Source organism: Aulonocara sp. 'chitande type north' Nkhata Bay, linkage group LG6, assembly GCF_057382095.1.
Source record: "Aulonocara sp. 'chitande type north' Nkhata Bay isolate Kocher_YH1m ecotype deep benthic linkage group LG6, A_spYH_male_GT1.1, whole genome shotgun sequence".
In the NCBI taxonomy this organism is placed as follows: domain Eukaryota; kingdom Metazoa; phylum Chordata; class Actinopteri; order Cichliformes; family Cichlidae; genus Aulonocara; species Aulonocara sp. 'chitande type north' Nkhata Bay.
In genome coordinates this window covers 2606029-2629421 of record NC_141349.1, presented here as the reverse complement: position 1 = coordinate 2629421, position 23393 = coordinate 2606029, and the positions used below count along the sequence as shown (strand labels likewise).

The following is a 23393-nucleotide window of genomic DNA, read 5'->3' as shown; positions in this document are numbered from 1 at the left end:
GGAAAGCTTTTTTTTTTTTAGTAAATGACACGAAACAAAGGACAAAATGTTTTTAATCTGCTTCTCGTTTTCTTGTGTGCACCCCTCTGTCACTGTGACTGGTTTTAGATACTTTTGCCTTTTCTTCTTCGTCTTTTAACTCAAGCTCTCTCTGTTCTCCAGGTGCTTGTCTTTGGTTTTGGACTCTGGGCTCTGTAGCAATGACAGACGATTGCTCCGTGTAACATCTCAAGATCGTACCAGTAAGATTTTTGAGCTACTATTCTTCTTTGTCAGTCACTGTTTTTACTGATAGCGCCACATTTTATATTCTCACCCTGTGCAGTTATTTGGTTTCTATTTAACTGCACAGGTTACAGTCAGCATTCAGTATCACAGGTCCAAAATCACATTAGTTTATTTTTGTACAAATAAGAATAAAATCAGACTTTATTGAGTCGACACTCAAAACCACGCCATAAGAACAAAGTTACACTAACATGGTAAATATGTCAGCTTATCTCAGCACAGGCCATACTCTTGAAATTATTAACTACTAATATCATTATTAATATTCATGACAGAGAGGTTCATGTATCAGCCAAATCAAAACTTGATAGTGGTAAATCTAAAATAATATCTCCTGTTTTAAAACAATCGACCATTCCTCCCAGCGTGCTTGTCACAGACAGCACGTTTTATTTAAAACAAGTCTGTGTAACTGTTTTACTGGCAGACGAAGTAAAAACTAGTAAACAATCCTATATCTAAATGATCAACAGTATTTTTGTGCATTTCTTTTCTCCTTGTTTTCTTGAAAGGCCAGATTCTCAATAAAAGGAAGGGAGAGAAAGAAAAAGAACGAATAAAAGTTTTTGACAGTCATCCTCACAGACAACCAAAGATTAAATGCATCCACCCTGTCCTATTTTTCACAATTCACTAAGGGTACAATGCCACATTGTGCGCAGTCTGTTTTTGTGTGAGAGTGTGCATGCATATACAAATGCCTGTGTTTGTGCTGTAACTTGGAAAAGCTTGTCTTCATGCAGGCCTGTTGGTGAATAAGTGTATACAGCACATGTAGTTGGGCAAGGTATACATCTCCCTGTGTGTGTGTCTGTGTGTGTGTGTGTGTGTGTGCGTGCGTGCGTGCGTGCGTGCGTGCGTGCGTGCGTGTGTGTGTGTGTGTGTGTGTGTGTGTGTGTGTGTGTGTGTGTGTGTGAACCCCCTCTGGTGCTTATTTGCCATTTCTGTGACAGAGCATACAGCTGCATCTCAAGACAAACTAGGCCAACAGCAGCTCTGTGGAGATGGAGCTGCTGACATTTGGCACCTGTTATCCAAACCTCTCAAGACTTTGTTATATCACAAACTCTCAGGTGTGAAACACTGTCTTCCTGTGGTTTCTATCCTGATCTGAGCTTTTATCCCAAGTTCTTGCTTTATTCTCAGCAGCTCCAATTTCACTTTAACATTGATTATTGTCAGAATAAAAGCCAAAGGTTATATAAGAATTGCACCAAAGCAGGAATTGTTCACGCTGACACTAACTTGGATGCAGATTTTACATCTGTGTTCAAGGTTTTACGTCAAGAAAATGCATTAAAGCAGACTATAGGCAACTTTTAGCTGCAAAACATTATAAAAGCAATGGAGATATGAGTATCTAGTATGTGCAGACGTATTTGCGGTTCTGTACTGTATGCTGTTGGAGAACTACCGATACTAAAAAGCTAAACCTTTGAAGTTTCTTGCTTTAATAAACTAATAAACTCTGGACCTGTGCTGGCTAACCTGACCAGTCTAAACTGTAGTGAAAGCTAACTAGATGAACACACTTTGATTAGCCAGAAAACTTGGTTCTTTTGTGCCTTCCTCCATGAACTGTCCACCCCTGGGAAAGTTCACCACTGTTCCCAGTTTCCCCCATGTGTGGGTCTCACTATGGTTTGCTGGACTCCCAAAGCCTCAGAAATGACAACTGACATATTTCCAGACTGAAAATGTAGGCTGTGGTTGCTTTATAAGATCTTATAACCTACTTCACTTAGTCAGACAGGTGATTTCTTGGTTCATCAGGTGTGTCATCTTGGCAGTCATGCCTGGAATTAGCTTGTGAAGTTCAGCTCAGCCTTCGAAAAACTGCAGTTAATAGTTAATTTATGATTTGCATGAAGATTTCCTTTATAATAATAATAACTTTGTTTATAAAGCACTTTCAAACAAAGTGCTGACTTGACAAAAAGAGATAAATAAATAAAAGCAATACTAAAACAATACAATTTAAAAACTGACAGAAACAGTAGTCTAAGGAGCTTGGAAAGAAAAGCGTCTGGACTTCTTTAAGTTGCTTGAAGACGTTTCACCTCTCATCCGAGAAGCTTCTTCTGTTCTAAGGTCAAATGGTGGAGAGTCCCAGATATAAACCTAGTGGGAGTTTCCCACCAAGAGGGACAATAGACCCCTTAATGATTCTCTGGGACTCTCCACCATTTGACCCTTAGAACTAAAGAAACTTAAAGAAGTCCAGACGGTTTTCTTTCCAAGCTCCTTGGACTTCCTTGATCATTATGGATGACCTGGATGACTGAGAACCTTCACAGGCATACTGGCAGAACCAGTAAAAACTGGTGAACAGGTGGGTCTTTACCTCAGCTTTTAAAACCTCCACCGAGCATGCCTGCCTCATATCTTGAGGGAGGTTATTCAGCAAAGATGGGGCACAAAAAGAAAAAGCATGCTCCTCAGTCTTTCTTCTAGCTTTAAGAACTTTTAGAAGGCCAGTGCCCTGAGACCGGAGAGCACGGGAACATAGAGGTCAGAGAGATATGAAGGTGCCAAACCATTTAAAGCCTTGTAGGTGAGCAACAGGACCTTAAAATCTGCTGGAACCTGACAAGGCAACCAGTGAAGAGATTTCAGTACTAGGGTAATGTGCTCATGTCTCCCAGTTTTGGTTAAAATTCGAGCGGCTGCATTTTGTACCATCTGTAAACCTCTAAAACATTTCTTCGGTAACCCAGAAAGGAGAGTGTTACAATAATCAGTGACACAAATGCATGGACAAGAACCTCTGCAGTGTCAAGTGACAAAACGTGTCAGATTTTAGCTGTGTTATAATAAATGAAATCATCATCATCATCATTTAAAAACTGTATTACACGTACGTGAGACAAATATGTAAAAATAAAGAATGGGGCAACTTGTTTTTCTCACAGCACTGTTTAACATCATTTGCATGGATTACAGCAGGGACATTTTGCATGGAAAAAGCTTAGTGGCAAGAGATCAGACATTATTATCTTTGTTTGTCTAATGTGTCATGCTCTGTTTGTAGGAAACAGAAGCTACAGGCTTTCATGTTCCTGTTGGTTTTCATGTCTGTCAGAACAGACGTGTGCAACTGCAAAGAAACAGGAGAGCAATTATTAATGGTTAAGGTCCTGGAAAAATACTTCACCTTACCTTGAAACACATACAGTGGACAAGCAGGAGGATTGTTCCCAGTGTAATAACTTTATCTCAGTGTAAGAGAAGGAAGCACCTGGGGGGAAGGTAGGAAATGAGAGCACAGTTGAACCAAACACAGAGAGAGAGCTGTGCACACGGAAAAATATCCATAGCTTTATAGTACAAGCAGCTTTCTTTCAGAATAAACAGATAAATAAATCCGCACTGCTATCCACTCTGCCTGTTGCCAGAGTAGAGTACTTGCTTGACCCTTACAGGATGAGAGATGTTTCATCTTCCCATTTCCTTTATCCTTTTTCCCTTCTTCAGAGTTTCCTCCGACTACATTGTGTTTCCATTTGCCTACCAGTTACCATAGCAAATGACCCACACAAAGAGCATGAGCTGTGAGATTATAGATGTGTCCGTCTGCCTTGCACCTGTATGCACGCAGCCATGGCATCACACTCTGCACACGCTGACCTTTTTCTACAGAGAGATTTAACAAAGTGTGAAAGAAGAAGAAGAAGGCTGAAGTTGGAAAAAAGAGGAAAAAACAGCAATTAAAAGATAATTATCTGCTGGAAAAGGGCTGTAACTTTCATAATTTCTGTAATGCTGTAAGAAAGCATAACACGGAGAGCAAGTTGATTCCCTGCAGTGTAAATGTCAAACCCTTGCTTTGACCTTCTGCTACTTTCTTCCAGCTCTGTTGCTACAGCATGTCATTCTAATCAGACTGTTTTCTCACACTGGAACTTGAGTCTTTGTTGACATGATCAGATTTCATAATTATGCAATCACAAAGATTTGTCCATAATTTGCAAAAGCTGGTAATATTGCCCCAGTCCCTTGAATCTGCCACTATACACATTTATTAAATGCTGGCTGTCTATCACCACCAACCAGATCTGCTAATTCAAGCAATTTTTAACCTTTAGTCTAATCTAAATAATCTCCGATCAACACGTGCATTTAGATAACTTGTATATAGCAGTGCACAATCCATGTGAGCTACAATGATCACAAAAATCTGTAAAAATTTTTAGAAGTAAGTATTATGAATAAGAAAGAACCTCACTTTACCCTGTGATGGAAGAGCTGTGCAAAGCATTGAGAGAAGACAGCAGTTTGGTATCCAAAATACTAAAATGAACCGAATTAATTTTCTTCTCTTGGCACTTCACTGCCAGCTGGAACTACTTTTGTGTTAAATTTTGCATTCTTGCAAATTCTTTGCATTTCACATGACCTCATTCACAGGAGCTGTGCCATTTTCACAAGTTTGTTGACTCTCAGCTTTAGGCTGATGTTGATCTCAGTAAGTACAGCAGGCTCACCTTCTTCCCTGTCTGGAAATTTGCAGATGTGAGTAAAAGAGAGCAATGCACTGCAAATGATGCTTCATAGAGAGGCGACTGTTTCCATAGGAATCTACTGTAATGTGTTATTCATTTGTCCTTTTTTAAAAAAAAATTGACAGCATTCTTGTATTCTTGCATTTTGATATCATTTCCAATTAAATATTGAAAATGTACAACTTGACAAGTAGTCTGAAGTGTAGGCATGTAATTCTGTTAAACATGTTTATTTTATTATTTTTTATCTTTGGTTGGCTCACCCATGTCTGCAAGTTAACCATGAGACTCAGACTATTTCACATATTTATCTTACAATTTTGTAATATCCACACACAATATACAGTACATATTTATTTTACTCTATCTTATGAATCAATTTTGAATCCATTTTAATTAAAAAAAACAAAAAAACCCTAAAAAGCAGGGGCACTGGTACATGGGAGATGTGAAAGTTTTCATGTACAGCTTTCAGCTGGAGCACGTAGGTACTGGAAAACTCTAGTGGAGCTAGTGACAAAAACTGAGGAGGCCCTAGAAACAAGGCTCATGGAGGGGCCCCTGTGGAGGATGGCTGGCAGACATTGCTTGCCCAAGTTGCTCTGTGATGCAACCATCGGAGTATGTTGGATAGAACGCACTTAAAAACATGGGGAAAGGTCCTTGTCTGAATAGGTGAATGCTGTACTTAGTGCTCTGGGAGAGTCAGTCCGTTTATCATGTGCTTAATGTGGAAGTAGCAAAAACTGCAGTTCGGTATCATTCGATCTTGCCTACAAATGGGATTTTTTTAACCATTAGATATTTTAATATAAAACTGACCAAACTCTATGCCAATTTTAACATATTTTTCCCCATATATGGTAACGTGTCCCATGTCTCACTGAGAATAGATATGGATATGGTGCTAAATCCACTGCAGAAAGATGCTGAAAGTTTGTCTGGACAGGAGAAGGTCAGATCAGTTTATTTTCTCTCTGTCTCTCTCTTTCAAGATCTGCATTCAAGTCTAACTGTTCTTTTTCTCTTTTTAATCAAAGAAATTGTGCCAAAAATGTCTCCAATATAATGAGTGGTCCAATAGCCATTGAAATACACATCAATGTATTTGAGACATGGCCTTTTCTGAAGGACCCCGAGGAGCCAGCAGTCATAATACAGTCTGGTCTGTCAATCTCAGTGTTCCCTTCTCTGTGTCATATGTTAGCGTTTTTCCACCGTCTACCAGAGCACAGGAGTAGAATGTGTTGGTAATGCACTCATTCATACACGTACTGGAACTCATGAATATGAATGTACTTTTACACAGTCATCCTCAGAGCTATACTACGTATCTAGTTCCTGCATGTTTATTTTTTGTTGGTGTGTTTGTGAGGGATAGGGACTTGCAGAGTCATACAATGTGAGTGGTAGAGACACAATTAGTAACACACATGTTCTATAGCAAGACTGCATGCGAGCCAGTACAGAAGCCTGATGTAGAAATAAGCACACGGTTCGATGTGTCGATATGATGACAAATAAATCTGTTATGTATTTATCCTAAAGAAGCACATTCAGCTCTAAGGGGCCACCTCAAAATCTCAAAGCACTATATTTTACCAGGCTTGTAGGAAATGTTCACCTGGAACCATTTTTGTTTCTGCAGCAGGTTTGCAGCAGATCCTCTGACTCTGCAGGTTTCAGCAAGACGATGTTAAATGTTAGCGATGCGTCTGTCTGAACTGCATGTCATTGTTTTTTACTGGGACACTCAACAGACATGGTTAATGGTGTGGTCACCAATCTGGCCAGTAATGCCAGTAAAATATACCTTATGCCTCGTGGATACTTTAATATAAAATGAAGCAAAGTCTATGTTAATTTTAAGAGATTTTTTTATGAGTCTTCAGTCATGCATATTACACATATAAATAGTGATCATGTATTTTCTATTATTAAAATTTCTATTAAGGTGTGTATTTTTTCTCAAATATTCAAGAGAAACATAAAATCATCCCAGTCTACTCTAAAGCATTGGGATAATAATCTGTGCATAAATTGCTGTTACGCTAATAATATATTTGCAATTTGTTTTCCACAGTAAACAGTTTATTGTTAGAAAATACTTTGGATTTTTTCTCACCTTCTATTACAGAAAATGGGACAGCTGCTAAAGTATTAATTATACACATTAGTCATCTTTTTCTCTAAATCATTAATAGACACAGGCATGATTTAGTAATAGCAATGCACTTTCAAGAATATTTTGTATGAGCTTTATGATTTTCAGAACAACTTTAACGACACACATGCTTGATATGCTTTTTTTTTCTTTCCATAAAGTTGAGTTGAAGTGTTTTGCTCATTTTCTTGCTGGGGGACTGGACGCGTTGGTTTCTCACACTAATGTATTTGTTTTTAGATTATCTGTGACTCTGCTAAATTGACTACTTACTTAGCATAACGAGCGAGCCATTAGCAAAGAGTATGGGTAAAACTATTATTATACGGGGTTATGTGAGTACCATAAACCAATCACAGCAGTTTGTTTGAAATTCTAGAAATTATTTTTCAATTTTATTTTCTGTTATTCCTGCAAACGTGATGCAGCAGTAATGAAAATATTTTACAGTCATAAGAAGAGTAATATTTAGAGCCATCTGCACATTTTTCCGAGATGATGGTAAACTTGTGGAGCCAAGATTCAAGATCTAAATCAGTGGTGCAGTTTACTTGGACTTGTTGCTTCTCCACCGATAAGCCTGTGACACAATACAATATCAGGTAGTAGCAGCGATGATACCAACATAACTTTTACATATCTGATGGGTGTACAATGAATGGAGATAGTAAGTTGAGCCGAAAGTCAGAGTTTTAATGTCACAAAGGTGTTGAACTTCTCACCAAGCTGCCATGGGGATTTATGCTGAACATATAATCTGGTAATCTGGTCCGAATGAGTTGAGAGAGGTAAAACCTGAACCCCAGGTGAAGATAACAGGTATCACAAGTGTTGTTATCAACTGGCTCTGTCCACAGTCACATGAATGGGTCATTTCATACGTCATAATGTATCTTATTCCACACGAAATGAACCCCATGAGGGCAGAAGTCGTGCAAGTTATCAAATGACGATGATAAAATAGTGATCAAAACGTTGACATAAAAATTCAGTATTGTAGCACATTTGACAGAAAGTTACTGCTGCAGAAAATTGTTTTACCACCAGCCATTGTGCCAGTCTCTGCTTACTGAAACTTAAGGAAAAGAGGAGACTTAAGGGGCGACGTTGTCTCGGTAGAAAAAACAATGTACAGAAAATTTTGCATAACAAGACACCAAGACACTAAAAAAGTAAAAAAAAAAAATAATGACCTCAGAATTGGAAAAAGAGACGTGCACTGTACTAAAAACATATTAATTTATTTCTAACATAACATGTGGTAATGGTAAACACACTGTGTTGGGTCTGCGCTTCCACAGGTCCTGCTGGTTTAGAAACTTATTCAACAACTTATTCGTTTCCACCCTCAGCGATATGACGCCATTTCAAAAAGGAAAAGAATTTAGACTGGATTACCTCGCTGAATCCTTTTAGACAGGGACACGCTTTCTGGTTGTCATAATAAGTGACTTTCTCCCGAGCCCATTTTAATGTGGAGAAACTCACTTTGCAACCGTCCCCGACAACATGTTGTGTAGCTCTTCCTGTTCAAATTGTTCAGATGCTTAAATGACAGAGGTTATCAAACAAAACTTTAGTGCACTATGAAAGTAACAAAATAAAAAGGAAAAAAGCAACTAAACAACAGCCTTCCTCTGTGTCCTCACCTGCTCCTCCACTCTGTTCTCTCTCCCACTTTGCAGTCCGATGGCAGTCGGTTCTCTTTAGCTTTGTCCTGTGTTTTCCACTGTCTCATCTTGCCATTCCACTCCAAACGTGCCAAATGTCACTCAGACAGTCTCCTCAAAAGTCCTCTTCACACACAGTGAAGTTGCAGCTTGCTGGAAACGCATCTCCATCCAGTCAGGTGATGGGTTTTCTCTCTCTCTTTGTCCACACTGCTGCTGCCTGCTCGGTCTTTCACTCAGGAGACTGCTTGTCTCTTGGGCTGCTGTCAACTGTTGATCTTCATGCCTGTGCTTCTGGAACTGCACTCCTTGTCTTCAAGCAGAGGTTAGCTTCTTTGGAGCTTGCTTTTCAGGATGAGGAACACAGTAGTGAAGCTGTAAACACAATTCAGCCAAAAACTGGGCCTGCGTGTTTCTAATGGTGTTAACCTATAATTTTCTTCCAACTGCTGCATGTGGAAAATTGATCCAGGTCTGCTCTTCACCTGCAAGTGACCAGAGATGGGCAGTAACGCGTTACTTTTTGTAATCTGATTACTTTTTTCAAGTAACAAGTAAACTAAGGGATTACTATTACAAAAATGGTTATTAGATTACCGTTACTTTCCTGTAGGAACGCTGCGTTACTGCGTTACTAAAACCGTGATTTTTTTTGCGAGAATGTCTCATGACAGTGACATAAGTGTGCGATGTTCGTGACAACAGCTGTGTGCGGCTATGTAAATATAGTATCTCCTCTCTCTGGTTTTTGAACTCTCCTGTCTTAAAAACAGAAAGTGAGATTGTAGTTGTTTTAGGCTGAGAAACACCAAACACTCTTCATATTATCATTGCTTTGTTTTTTTCATCAACAACACAACTATTTTCTTTCTTTTGTGTCCACTGGGGTAGAAGGTGACCTGCAGAATCACCTCTTCCCCACTTGGAGACAATTCTCACACACACACTTTCACACCTCTCTGTGGCTCACACACACAGTGACGTCAGACACATTCACCTGCTTTGCGCACAATTTCACTTCTTTCCTTCCTGCAATGATCTACAAACTACGTGCTGCCCGGTGAATACTTTGCAATGTATTCCATCCCCTGTCAAGGCAGACTTACTCAGTTTATTCCCCATTACAAGACAACAATCAGCCACACGCAAACCACGTCTGGTCCGCATTCACTCACACGCGCGTTCACACACAAAACAGGCACCAACGAGAGCTCGATCCTCCTTGCATATTGGTGAAGAAACCGAACACTCAACGCCTTCAGGGGCTTATTGGGAAAACAGTTCACACAATACACATCACAGCAAAAGCGTGTGCGTGTGTGTGTGTGTGTGTGTGTGTGTGTGTGTGCGTGTGTGTGTGTTTGTGTTTGTGTTTGGGGGTGCGTTTGTGTGACCTCTTGCCCACAAAGGGGGCATAAAAGCAGGAAGCTTACTAAACAAGAAAACAGAACCCTCACATAGGATTCTTTATACAACCTCATTAAGGAAGTGCCTTCTATCTAACATTCACACATATTCATACTCCAGTGGACACATTGGAGAGCTACTGTTGTATATTATCTTCAACTGACAGACAGGAACATATATGAAAAAGACCTGACTGACTACTTTATCAGGCATGCACAGGATCCAATTCCCCAAATGCGATTTGTAAAATCAAAATTTTACAAAAATGAAAATTTTACAAATGACATTTGTCATTTGTCACACTTGCGGTGGCTGTAGCTCAGGAAGTAGAACAGAACTCTGCATGGGCAGCAACTATTACAAGTGTTGCAAATTGCATTTAAAAAGGAAAAGTTTTTTATTTTTTGTATTGTGCTCAATACAAAAAATTGATGGAATTAAATATGAGTCTTGGAACGAAACTGTTTCCTCTTTGCATCTTTCATTAAGATTAAGGTTTTGGCCAGTGTACCAGTGACTTTGCTGCACTATGCAGGCCTTGACTCACAAAGACATCTTATGATGATCATAGCGCATGAATATGATGAGGACACACAATCCAAAAATGACAATGAGAAAAACACTAATGGTAGATGTCGGAAGTCAAACCTAAAAGCAAAATGACAAGATCTACCATGTCTTATTTCACACACACATTTAGATTTGCATGTTTTTTCTTAAATATCTTACAAAATGAAAATACATCAGTTAGACATGCAATTTAAATTATCCATTAATCCATCTATTTTGTCCTGTTTATTTGGGGTTGGGTTCTGGGCACAGTAGCTTAAGCAAAGACTCCTCTCTCTCTCCCTAACCACTTCCTCCAGCTTATTCAGGGAACACAGAGAGGTCAGCCAAGAGATGTAATCTCTCCCATGTGTCCTGGGTCTGCCTCAGGGCTTCCTTCCAGTCAATCATACCCAAAACACCTCACCCAGGAGCCACTCAACTCAAACTCGAGAGCTTTGTTTTCATGCTCTCTCTTTACCACAACGGACAGATGCAGTGTCCACAGACACAAAGCCAATCCATCTGTCAATCTTCTAATTATTTCTCCCCTCACTTGTGAACATGACCCTGAGATATTTATATTCTACTCCACTTGGGGCAGTAACTTGTCCCTGACCCAGTGCAGACACCCTTTTCCAGCTGAGAACCATGGTCTCACATTTAGAGGTGCTGAGTCTCTTTCTTGCCGCTTCACACTTGGCTATGAGCTGCTTTAGCATGAGCTTAGGACCACTATCTGATGAAGCCAACAGAGCTACAATGTCTGCAAAAACAGAGATGAGATTCTGAGGCCACCACAGTGGAAGGCTTCCTCCATTAGGCTACACCTAGAAATTCTGTCGATGAAAACTATGAACACAGTGGTGACAAACAGCAGCCATGGCAGAGTCCAACACGCACTAAGAATGAGCCTGACTGACTGCCAGCAATGTGGAACAAGCTTCTGCAAGGAGGCTCAAATGGCTCATACCAATGGGCCAGACATTGCTATGAGCCCCAAAGCACCTCCTACAGGATACTCCATGTGGTGTGGTCAGATACCTTCACCAAGTCCACAAAACACACAGGTTGGGCAAATTCCCATGCACTGTCAAATATTTTTGATAGCATAAAGAGCTGGCTAGTGTTACATGACCAGGACGAAAACCGCATTGTTCCTCCTGTAAGCTCAGTTCGACTAACGGACGAACTCTCCGCTGAAGTACTCTGGCATAGACATTCTCATGGGGACAGAAAAGTCTGATTCCCCTGTTGTTGGAGCCCACCCTCTGGTCCCTCTTTTTAAACATGGGGACCTACAACGCGGGTCTCGCCACTGGCGATTTGAGCGCCTACAAAGCGGCCTCATATGGCGTGCAGTGGAACGAGTCCGACTTATTGCTGACAATGCGAACCAAGCTCTTGCAACGGTTGTATAGGGATCGGATGGCCTGTAGCAGTGGGCCAGACACCCCATACTCCCGCAGCACCTCCCACAGGACACCCCGAGGGACACGGTCGAATGCCTTCTCCAAGTCCACAAAACACATGTAGACTGGTTGGGCAAACTCCCATGCGTCCTCAAGTATCCTTGAGATGATAAAGAGCTGGTCCAGTGTTCTGCGACCAAGACGAAAACCGCATTGTTCCTCCTGTATCCGAGGTTCGACTAGCGGACGAACTCTCCTTTCTAGCACCCTGGCATAGACTTTCCCAGGGAGGCTGAGGAGTGTGATATCCCTGTAGTTGGAACACACCCTCCGGTCCCCCTTCTTAAAGATGGGGACCACCACCCCGGTATGCCAGTCCACGGGTACTGCCCCTGATCTCCAAGCAACATTGTAAAGTCGTGTCAACCAGGACAGCCCTACAACATCCAGAGCCTTCAGGAACTCGGGGCGGACCTCATCCACACCAGGGGCTCTGCCACCAAGAAGTTGTTTAACTGCCTCAGTGACCTCGCCCCCAGAAATTGGCGGGTCATCCCCTCATCCCCAGACTCTGCTTCCTCCTCGGAAGACGTGTCAGTGGGATTAAGGAGGTCCTCGAAGTATTCCTTCCACCGCCTGACAATTTTCTCAGTCAAAGTCAGCAGCGCTCCACCAGCACTATACACAGTGCAGGTAGAGCACCGCTTTCCCCTCCTGAGACACCTTACAGTTTGCCAGAATCTCTTCGAGGCAGTCCGAAAGTCTTTTTCCATGGCCTCTTTGAACTCCTCCCACACCCGAGTGTGAACACTCTTATTTTTGAACAAGGTGTTCGTTATGGCCAAACTGTGATTTGCACAGAAGTCCAATAACAAAACACCACTCGGGTTCAGATCAGGGAGGCCGTTCCTCCCAATCACGCCCCTCCAGGTCTCACTGTCATTACCCACATGAACATTGAAGTCTCCCAGTAGGATAACAGAGTCTCCAGGTGGAGCACCTTCCAGCACCCCACCCAGGGACTCTAAGAAGGCTGGGTACTCTGAACTGCCACTCGGCTCATAAGCACAGATGACAGTCAGGACCCATTTCCCGACCCTAAGGCGCAGGGAACAAACCCTCTCATCCACCAGGAAGATCCCCAATGTACCGGCAGCAAGCCGGCAAGCTGCAGCAAGCTGCCTCTCACCAGGGGCAACTCCAGACTGAGACAGAGTCCAGCCCCTCTCCAAGAGCCCAAGCCATGCATAGAGGTGAGTCCGACTATATCTAGCCAGTACCTCTCAACCTCACCCTAACTCAGGCTTCTTTCCCAGAGAGGTGACATTCCATGTCCCAATTGCCAGTCTTGGTAGCCGGGGATCAGTCCGCCAGGGCCTCCACTCCTGGCCACCACCCAGCACACAATGCACCCGACCCCTACGGCGCCTCCTGCAGGTGGTGGGCCTGCGGGAAGATGGGCCCATGTCCCCTTTTCGGGCTGTGCCTGGCCGGGCCCCATGGACTAAGGCCCAGCCACCAGACGCTCGCCCTCAGGCACCCGCCGCGGGCCTGGCTCCAGGGCGGGGCGCCGGTAACCCTATCCCGGGCAGGGTAAACTGTTCCCTCTATGTTTTTCTCATAAGGGTCTTCTCAATCGCTCTTTGTCTGGTCCCTCACCCAGGACCAATTTGCAATGGGAGACCCTACCAGGGGGCTATTTTGTCTATTTTGTAAAATGTTTAGATTGTCTATTCTTATTTAATTCACTTAATGTAGAGAATATACCTGCTTGCAGCATACAATGCTACTACTGTACATTCACCTAATGTATATAATAGATAATGTCCCCCGACTTTTTTGACCCTCTGCGATCCATATCCGATCATGGTACAAGAGTGTGAACAGCACAAATCTGATATTTTCAAATCCGATCTGGGTCACTTTCGTATGTGGTACTGAATCCCATACATATCTGATATTTTAGAAAGCGACTGCTGTTTGAATGGTCATGTTGCATTAAATCTTTTACGTCACTGACACAAGACAGACGCCAACTATCAGTACCGGAGAAGCGCCTGAGAAGACATCGTGAACGTTTCCTGGCCATCCCGTGTAGATGTTAGTGAAACTGTTTGGAAGACAACGTTGGAGAAACGTGAACATTTTATTTGTACTGTATAATCTGCAGATTCTGACAGAAATCTGCAACTATCCTTTGAAGCACCGCTCCTCTCTAAAACAGCAATAAGGATAAATATTAGGCCATATGTAAATAACAAAATAACTTGAAGCAAAATTGGGAAACGTAAAGTCTGAAACAACTATTTATATTAACGGCCATCAGTCGAACAATACTGTTTGGTCTGGGTCTAAACAGAGCGCATTGTGTGTGATGTTTTCTTTTTCTTGTGCTCAGGTCACTTTGAGGGTTCACACTAGAGCGCGTTTGCTGTCACATTTTATTTGTAGTGTGAACAAGCAAACAAAAAAATCGGATTTGATCAAAAACTCGGAATTGAGTATTAGGACCTGCAGTATGAATGTAGCCTAAGAATCTTGAGTACTCTGAACTGTTGTGCGACCCATATGCAGAAGCATCACTCAGTTGCTTCTGCATATGGGTCGTGCCGTTCCTCTATCCAAAGGCACAGGGACACAATCCTTTCATCCTTTGGCAAAAAACCCAAATTTACAGGCAGCAAACCAAGGGGACCCACCCCTGCCCACCACGTCTCATTGAGGGCAAGTCCAAATTGGAAACTTGACTTCTTGACTTCTGTGGGTGGTGGGCCTGCAGGTGGGTGGGTGGATATAGTTTCTTTGGGCCCTATGGGGTAAGGCTTGGCCACAAGGCCCTCTACATCAAGCTCCCACCATAGGCATGGTCCCAGTAACGCCATCCCAGGCAGGTTACGCAGTTCCCTTGCTTTTTCACCACTCATGTCTGGGAATTCACCCAGGACCAAATTGCCTTGGGAGACCCTAACAGCCCCCCCAACACCATAGCCCCTGGGGCACATAAACCTCTCCACCACAGTAAGGTGGCAATTCATGGAGGAGTAATTTAAATTAATGAGGACTTTCCACTTGATCAAGACCTTAGCCAATTTATTTCAGTGCATCTGAAAGGCAAAGACACTGCTAAGCTTTTTCTTAGTATTCCTTGTAACTGTCAAACTGTCTCACATTTTCCTAACAATGTAGCAATTAACTTTTAGGTGCTGAATTCCAGGGTGCAGTAACAGTGCATTGAAGGGGAAAACTAAATAACCACTAATGCCTTAAAGGTATTATGTTTGTTTGCTCACACCTTTAGTCCCATAGCATGTGTATGTACATGTCACATGCAAGTGTCCTATTTGGCAAGACATCTTCTATGCTTGAAGTAAAGACAGAGAAAGAGAGAGAAAGCAACACAACTTCAGATGGATGACACTGGCTTGTCTTAACACCTGCAATAATATAAACCTGTCTTTGTCTGTGTGTGCTTGTGTCACACGTATACACAGTAAGAGTGCATGTTCACTTTCACAGCTTTTGAATACTATTGTGTTTGTGTGCATGAGTGAGAGAGGAGAATTTGTGCACAAGCATAAGCATATGAGCTTAACTTTTAGTCAAAGCTACCCTCAAGCCAGACACACACTGACATACATACTGACAGTGGCACAGAGTGAGGTTTTGCTTGAATGCACACCTGTCCTTTCACTCTATGGAACACAGCACACAGCCTGACCACAGGCCACGCCATGTATGTATATGTGCATGTGTTGTAAAAAGGCCTTCTGGGCATTCATGGACAAAGACAACTCCTCACAGGCCAAAAGTCCTATACAACATCCTTATTCTCTTTCTGTGCATCACTTTATTTTTTGTTTGTTTTTTTATATATCCAGTTTAACCTTTTGGTCGCTCTTTTTTTGACTCTATTTACACTCTGATTTTATCTTTCTTGTTCCAGACAACTTCCGTTCCTTCTCTTTCTTTTGACCGATAGGAGGAATAAATCTGCATGACTTTCCTTCAGAAATGTCCCAAGATGTGGCGTGTCATTGTGTCAGCTAGTCAAATGTTGGTGTGTCAGAGTGTGTCTCAATGTTTGCATGCGTGTATGTGTGTGCACGGATAAGGGCCTGTGTACTCATACAGGGTTCTATGAAGCTCAGTTTTGACAGTGCTTAAACAGCACACAGGTGGAGTGGTTAGCACTGCCACTTCACAGCACAAAGGTTCTTGGTTTGAGCCTCAGCTGCTACCTCTCATTGTGATATTTGCATATTCTCTCTGTGTCTGGGTGGGTTTCCTCCAGTACTCTCTCTTCCTCCCACAGTCCAAAGATGTACATTTTAGGTTAATTGGTGCTTCTAAATTGTTCTAATGGACTGCATGTACAGGGTGGGCCATTTATATAGATACACCGTAATAAAATGGGAATGGTTGGTGATATTAAAGTCCTGTTTGTGGTACGTTAGTATATGTGAGGGGCAAACTCTTCAAGATGGGTGGTGACCATGGTGGCCATTTAGAAGTCGGCCATCTTGGATACAACTTTTGTTTTTTCAATAGGAAGAGGGCCATGTGACACATCAAACTTATTGGTAATGTCACAAGAAAAACAATGGTGTGCTTGGTTTCAACGTAACTTTATTCTTTCATGAGTTATTTAACTTTAACTTTCTGACCACTTATAAAATGTGTTCAATGTGCTTCCCATTGTGTTGGATTGTCAATGCAACCCTCTTCTCCCACTCTTCACACGCTGATAGCAACACCGCAGGAGAAATGCCAGCACAGGCATCCAGTTTCCATAGTTTCAGGTGCTGCACATCTCGTATCTTCACACCATAGACAATTGCCTTCAGATGACCCCAAAGATAAAAGTCTAAGGGGATCAGATCAGGAGACCTTGAGGGCCATTCAACTGGCCCACGACGATCAATCCACTTTCCAGGAAACTGTTCATCTAGGAATGCTTGGACCTGGCACCCATAATGTGGTGGTGCACCATCTTGCTGGAAAAACTCAGGGAATGTGCCAGCTTCAGTGCATAAAGAGGGAAGCACATCATCATGTAGCAATTTCAAATATCCAGTGGCCTTGAGGTTTCCACTATCGTTGTGCCCCATATACCACACCAAACCATTACTTTTGTTGTTCCAACAGTCTTGGAGGGATCCATCCAATGTGGGTTAGTTTCAGACCAATAGCGATGGTTTTGTTTGTTAACTTCACCATTCACATAAAGGTTTGCCTCATCACTGAACAAAATCTTCTGCGTGAACTGAGGGTCCTGTTCAAATTTTTGTTTTGCCCATTCTGCAAATTCTGTGCGCCAATCTGGGTCATCCTCGATGAGATGCTGCAGTAGCTGGAGTTTGTAAGGGTGCCATTTGTGAATAGCTAAGATCCGCCAAAGGATGTTCGCCTAATGCCACTCTCCAGTGACATGCGGCGAGTGCTACGCTGTGGGCTCTTGCTGAATGAAGCTAGGACAGCCACTGATGTTTCTTCATTAGTGACAGTTTTCTTGCGTCTACATTTTGGCAAATCCAACACTGAACCAGTTTCACGAAACTTAGCAAGCAGTTTGCTGACTGTAGCATGGGAGATGGGTGGTCTCGTAGGGCGTCTTGCATTGAAATTTGCTACAATGACCCGGTTACTGCGTTCACCAGATATCAACACAATTTCAATCCGCTCCTCACGTGTTAACCTCTTCAACATGTCAATGGTTGTGAACAAAGAGAAACTTGTAAATAACTCATGAAAGAATAAAGTTACGTTGAAACCAAGCACACCATTGTTTTTCTTGTGACATTACCAATAAGTTTGATGTGTCACATGGCCCTCTTCCAATTGAAAAAACAAAAGTTGTATCCAAGATGGCCGACTTCTAAATGGCCACCATGGTCACCACCTATCTTGAGGAGTTTGCCCCTCACATATACTAATGTGCCACAAACAGGACTTTAACATCACCAACCATTCCCATTTTATTATGGTGTATCCATATAAATGGCCCACCCTGTATATTGAATCAAATGATGTATGAATTTCAGGTTAAAATTGCAGTTTGTGGTCTAAAGTTCTTTCATTTCAAACGTAGAATTTATAAGAAATGTTAAAGTACTTTACAGTCATGTTAAACTCCAGGCTTAACTGGATTCCTTAGTAAATAAGGAAACAAACTACTTACCAGCCATTGAAAATGAGATGGCATTCAGTTTAACAAGCTATGCTGTTGTCATGTAAATCCTTTGACATGCCAAATTTTTGGCTAGATAGTCTTTGAAAGCATACACCAGATCTCATTACTGGAAATTCCTACTTTAGTTTGTGATTTTTTTTAAATAGTAATATTTTCAACAAATCTGATTTATAGTGAGTCTAAAAATATGTTTGCAGATTTACATTTTGGCTGATTCTGACTGATTTTTGTCACAGAATGTTCAGGATGTTGAAGTACCCTATCACAATTGCCTCATGAGTTATATTTCGCTGCTGCTGTTGCTTGTTACACTTAGCAATTGTCCTAAAAGGAGGCGAAATACATTATCTTGCCTTTTTCATGAACTTTTTCATATCACCTAAAGAGCCTTGGGATAACCAAATGAAAAGTTATGTCATTAATTAAAGAAAATGTAACTCGTTTCATTGGAATATACCCGTTCCAGCAGCAGTGGTTTTAGCTAACATCTGTTTTTGCATTGATTGGTGGTTATTTCAAATATCTTTACACTGGCTCAAGTTCAACAAGTGCAGTAAAGTTGTATAAGCTGTCAGTCATTAGGCATGATAAATGCCTCAGGCTACAACCTACATTTTCAGGTCTGTGTAAAGCTGCTGTATCGTGGCCTGTGATATATACAGGACATAAAACTTTTAGTAAAGCACTTCTGTCAATTGTGATGGGTGATTTCAGTTTCTCAGTCTTTGGCAGAAATAATAAATGTAGTGACTACATGTTTCTTTTTACATTAGTGGATATGATACGTTACACTCTGATAAGACATACCTCTATAGAAACCTATCTCAGTACACAGTGTTAAATTTACTGAAAAATGAGATCTCATAAGGCTTTTTTGTTTTATTGATTGTTTGCTTGTTTTGCCTTTAGACATGGGTTTTAGGTGTTACATGGTTCCATAATTCATTTTGTATTTTTATTTTAGACTAATTATTATTAAATGTACACTTATGTCTCCTGCAGGTTCTGTTTACTCAGTTGTTTTTACTTAAATGAGTTGATTTGTTACCTAAAATAAATCAATTTTAAGTTAAGTTACAGCTTTTATTTTGTACATCAGCTCCCAGTGTAGCTTATTAGCAAATTTAGTTTTACCTTTTCTAAAACAAAATGTATAACACCCAAGAATTACAACAATGCCATCAGAAACAACAGGACAAGCTATTACCCCTCTCAAAATACTTGTCAACGTAACATCAATATATATGCCCTTATGCTTCTAGGTAGTTGAAGACATTTATGGACTGTTTATGTATCATTATATCATGCAACATTTCTAAAGTACACACACTTCTGTTTTTATCTTTTCAGGTTTTGTTTTTTCCTTTTTTTTGAATCTGTGATATTTGACGAAATTCAAAATCCTCATAGCCTGATGTAAAAAATACCTACTGGCTTGCCCTTGGGTATTTTGCTAAAGGCACTATATGTTATAAGGTAAAGAGCCTAGAATAATACAGAGTAAATACCAAAAACTCCAACCCCAACCCTATGAGTGAAACCTTCGGCAGAACCAGGCCAATGATGACGGAACAGTTACCTCTTAGGGCTGTGGAAGAGACTGAGATTAAGATTAAATGAATGATTAAATGGCAGACCGGGGTGGTGGTCCCCATCTTTAAGAAGGGGGACCGGAGGGTGTGTTCCAACTACAGGGATATCACACTCCTCAGCCTCCCTGGGAAAGTCTATGCCAGGGTGCTGGAAAGGAGAGTTTGTCCGCTAGTTGAACCTCGGATACAGGAGGAACAATGCGGTTTTCGTCCTGGTCACGGAACACTGGACCAGCTCTTTATCCTCTCAAGGATACTTGAGGGTGCATGGGAGTTTGCCCAACCAGTCTACATGTGTTTTGTGGACTTGGAGAAGGCATTCGACCGTGTCCCTCGGGGTGTCCTGTGGGAGGTGTTGCGGGAGTATGGGGTGTCTGGCCCATTGCTACGGGCCATTCGATCCGTATACAACTGTTGCAAGAGCTTGGTTCGCATTGCCGGCAATAAGTCGGACTCGTTCCCGGTGGGTGATGGGCTCCGCCAGGGCTGCCCTTTGTCTCCGGTTCTGTTCATAATTTTTATGGACAGGATTTCTAGGCGCAGCCAAGTGGCGGAGGGCTTTCACTTTGGTGGCCTCAGAATCTCATCTCTGATTTTTGCAGATGATGTGGTTCTGTTGGCTTCATCGGGTGAGGGCCTCCAGCTCGCACTGGAACGGTTCGCAGCCGAGTGTGAAGCAGCGGGAATGAGGATCAGCACCTCCAAATCTGAGGCCATGGTTCTCAACCAGAAAAGGGTGGAGTGCCCACTCCGCGTCGGGGATGTGTTCCTGCTCCAAGTGGAGGAGTTTAAGTATCTCGGGGTCTTGTTCGCGAGTGATGGGAGAAGGGAACCGGAGATCGACAGACGGATTGGGGCTGCAGCTGCAGTAATGCAGACGCTGCACCGGTCCGTCGTGGTGATGAGGGAGCTGAGTGTAAAAGCGAAGCTCTCAATTTACCGGTCGATCTACGTCCCTACCCTCACCTATGGCCACGAGCTGTGGGTAGTGACCGAAAGAACGAGATCGCGGATACAAGCGGCAGAAATGAGCTTCCTCCGAAGGGTGGCTGGCCTCTCCCTTAGAGATCGGGTGAGAAGTTCGGCCATCCGGGAGGAGTTCAGAGTAGAGCCGCTGCTGCTCCACATCGAAAGGAGCCAGCTGAGGTGGTTCGGGCATCTGACAAGGATGCCCCCTGGGCGCCTCCTGGGTGAGGTGTTCCAGGCATGTCCCACTGGGAGGAGGCCCCGGGGCAGACCCAGGACACGCTGGAGAGATTATATCTCTCGGCTGGCCTGGGAACGCCTTGGTGTTCCCCCGGATAAGCTGGAGGAGGTGGCTGGGGAGAGGGAGGTCTGGGCCTCTTTGCTTAGGCTGCTGCCCCCGCGACCCGGCCTCGGATAAAGCGGATGAAGATGGATGGATGAATGATTAAATGCAGAGTGGTGTTTATCACATCATATTCATGTCATAATGCCCATAGTATGATACGAGCATTACATAATGACGTGCAAGTAAGTACTCTGTGGAAGACTGGGAGGAACATTTTTCCTGAAGAAAGATCCACAGCATGTCTTTATCCTGTCTTCCTTCTCTCACCCCAACCAATCACAGCAGATGGCCCCGCCCCTCCCTGAGCTTGGTGCTGCCGGAGGTTTCTTCCTGTTAAAAGGGAGTTTTTCCTTCCCACTGTCGCCAAAGTGCTTGCTCATAGGGGGTCATCTGATTGTTGGGTTTTTCTCTGTATGTATTATTGTAGAGTCTACCTTACAATATAAAGCACCTTTAGGCGACTGTTGTTGTGATTTGGTGCTATATGAATAAAACTGAATTGCATTGAAAGATCGGAAAAAATAAAAAAATAAATAAAGACTTTGGCCTAGTCAAAGTTCTGACCTGAACCTGATTGAGATGCTGCAGCATGACTTTTAAAATGCAGCTCATGCTTGAAAACCCTCCAGTGTGCCTGAGTTACAACAATTCTGCAAAGATGAGTGGGCCAAAATTCCTTCACAGACTCATTTATTTATTTATTTATCGTTATAGCAAATGCTTGATTGCAGTTGTTGCTGCTAAAGGTGGACCAACAAGTTATTGGATTTAGGGGGCAATCACGTTTTCACACAGGGGCATATAGGTATAGATTGTTTCCCCCTTAATAACAAACACCTTCAATTAGAAACTGCATTTTATGTTTACAGGTGTTATTGTTGTCTTATATTGAATTTTCTTTGGATGATCTGGAACATTTCAGTGTGACAAACATACAAAAAAAGAAGAAAACAGGAAAGGGGCAAACCACTTTTTTTACACCACTGTAGGTAGGTGGGCCTGCACTGAATGGACATGGCCTCTAAGTCCTGTGAGGAGTGACTGTCTATAATTCTGCTGTTATGGCACCAGTCCTGGAGTCCATAAACACAGAGGTCCCACCCCTTCTCTTACTGGAATATTTGTTGCGGTCCTGGCGGTATCAGGATTTGCAGATGAAGCCAGAATTCTGTTGCAATCAGTAGACAACACTCCCGGACAAGATGGTTATAGTAAATCTCTAATTGTAGCTCCTGCGTTTTATTTGTGAGGATCCTGATGTTGGTGAGAAAGAATGATGGGAGCAGGGATTCATGTTGTTGTTTCGCAGCTGGATGCGGAAGCCAGCTCTGCAGCCCTACGTTTGTTTCCTCTCCCTGCACTGTCTGTGTCATTTACTGCTCCGAACAACAATACTCTGTGATGTTTGTTTGTGTTGAAGTCTAAAAACAAAAGAAGCCTGAGATTGTCCTGTGTGCAGAAATAAAAGTTATTTAACATATATTTTTATTTTCATTAAGTGGTAGCTTTTGTGAGAGAATTCTGACCAGAGTGAGACGCTGACACACAGAATGAAAGCAGACCTTTTTCTGTCCTGCTACTATTGCTAATTATTGAATCCAGCAAACGCTCATCTCTTTTATCCATATGTTCAACTTTGGCATCTTTTCAGTGTTACATGAATACTTTTACACGGTGAGTTTCTGTTGAGTCCTCATGACTTTAACATCCCTCTAACTATCACTGCAGTCTACTATTACAGAGAACAAAACAGCCTCCTGGAGCCAGAGGATTATCTCAGGAAATAACTGGGCAACTCAAGCTTGGACCAGAACCAAATGTCAGAACTTATTTTCTGTAGCACTTGACATTTATTTAACACACCATTACTGCATTATTAGCATTCCTGTAAAAGCCAATTCTGCCAAAATTATCTGATAAAGATACCTGCATACAATAAATATTAAGGCTAAACTCTCGTAATTATTTAAGATCTTCCTGTTCAGCCTCACTTAGTAGTTTACCTGCTGATCACAAAATTATAAAAAAGAATTATATAAATATCTAAAAACAAGCAAAACACTATTGGCCACAAACAAACTCATATCATCCTCTAAATAAAGAAACAGCTAAGAAATAAAGTCACTGATATCTATCTGTCTAAAAATATTCCAAAGGCTTCGGGACTCAAACAAACGATGGTGAGAGCCCGTACTCACAAATAGACAAAATATAATCCACTTTATTGGCCAAGCATGTGTACACATACAAGGAAGTGGGCTGTTTTTTCTTTGCTATCAGCGTAAGTATTTAATGTACGTAATCAAG

At 42.1% G+C, this 23393-nt stretch overlaps 1 protein-coding gene across 1 annotated transcript in view; it reads left to right on the top strand.

Moving 5' to 3' along the window:
• The first annotated feature begins 207 nt into the window (after positions 1-207).
• tenm3 (teneurin transmembrane protein 3) overlaps positions 208-23393 on the top strand; it is a 358662-nt gene continuing 335476 nt past the window's right edge. Inside the window, exon 1 of the mRNA XM_086294598.1 lies at positions 208-242. The gene's annotated coding sequence lies outside the window, so the exon portion shown is untranslated. The remainder of the gene's footprint in view (positions 243-23393) is intronic.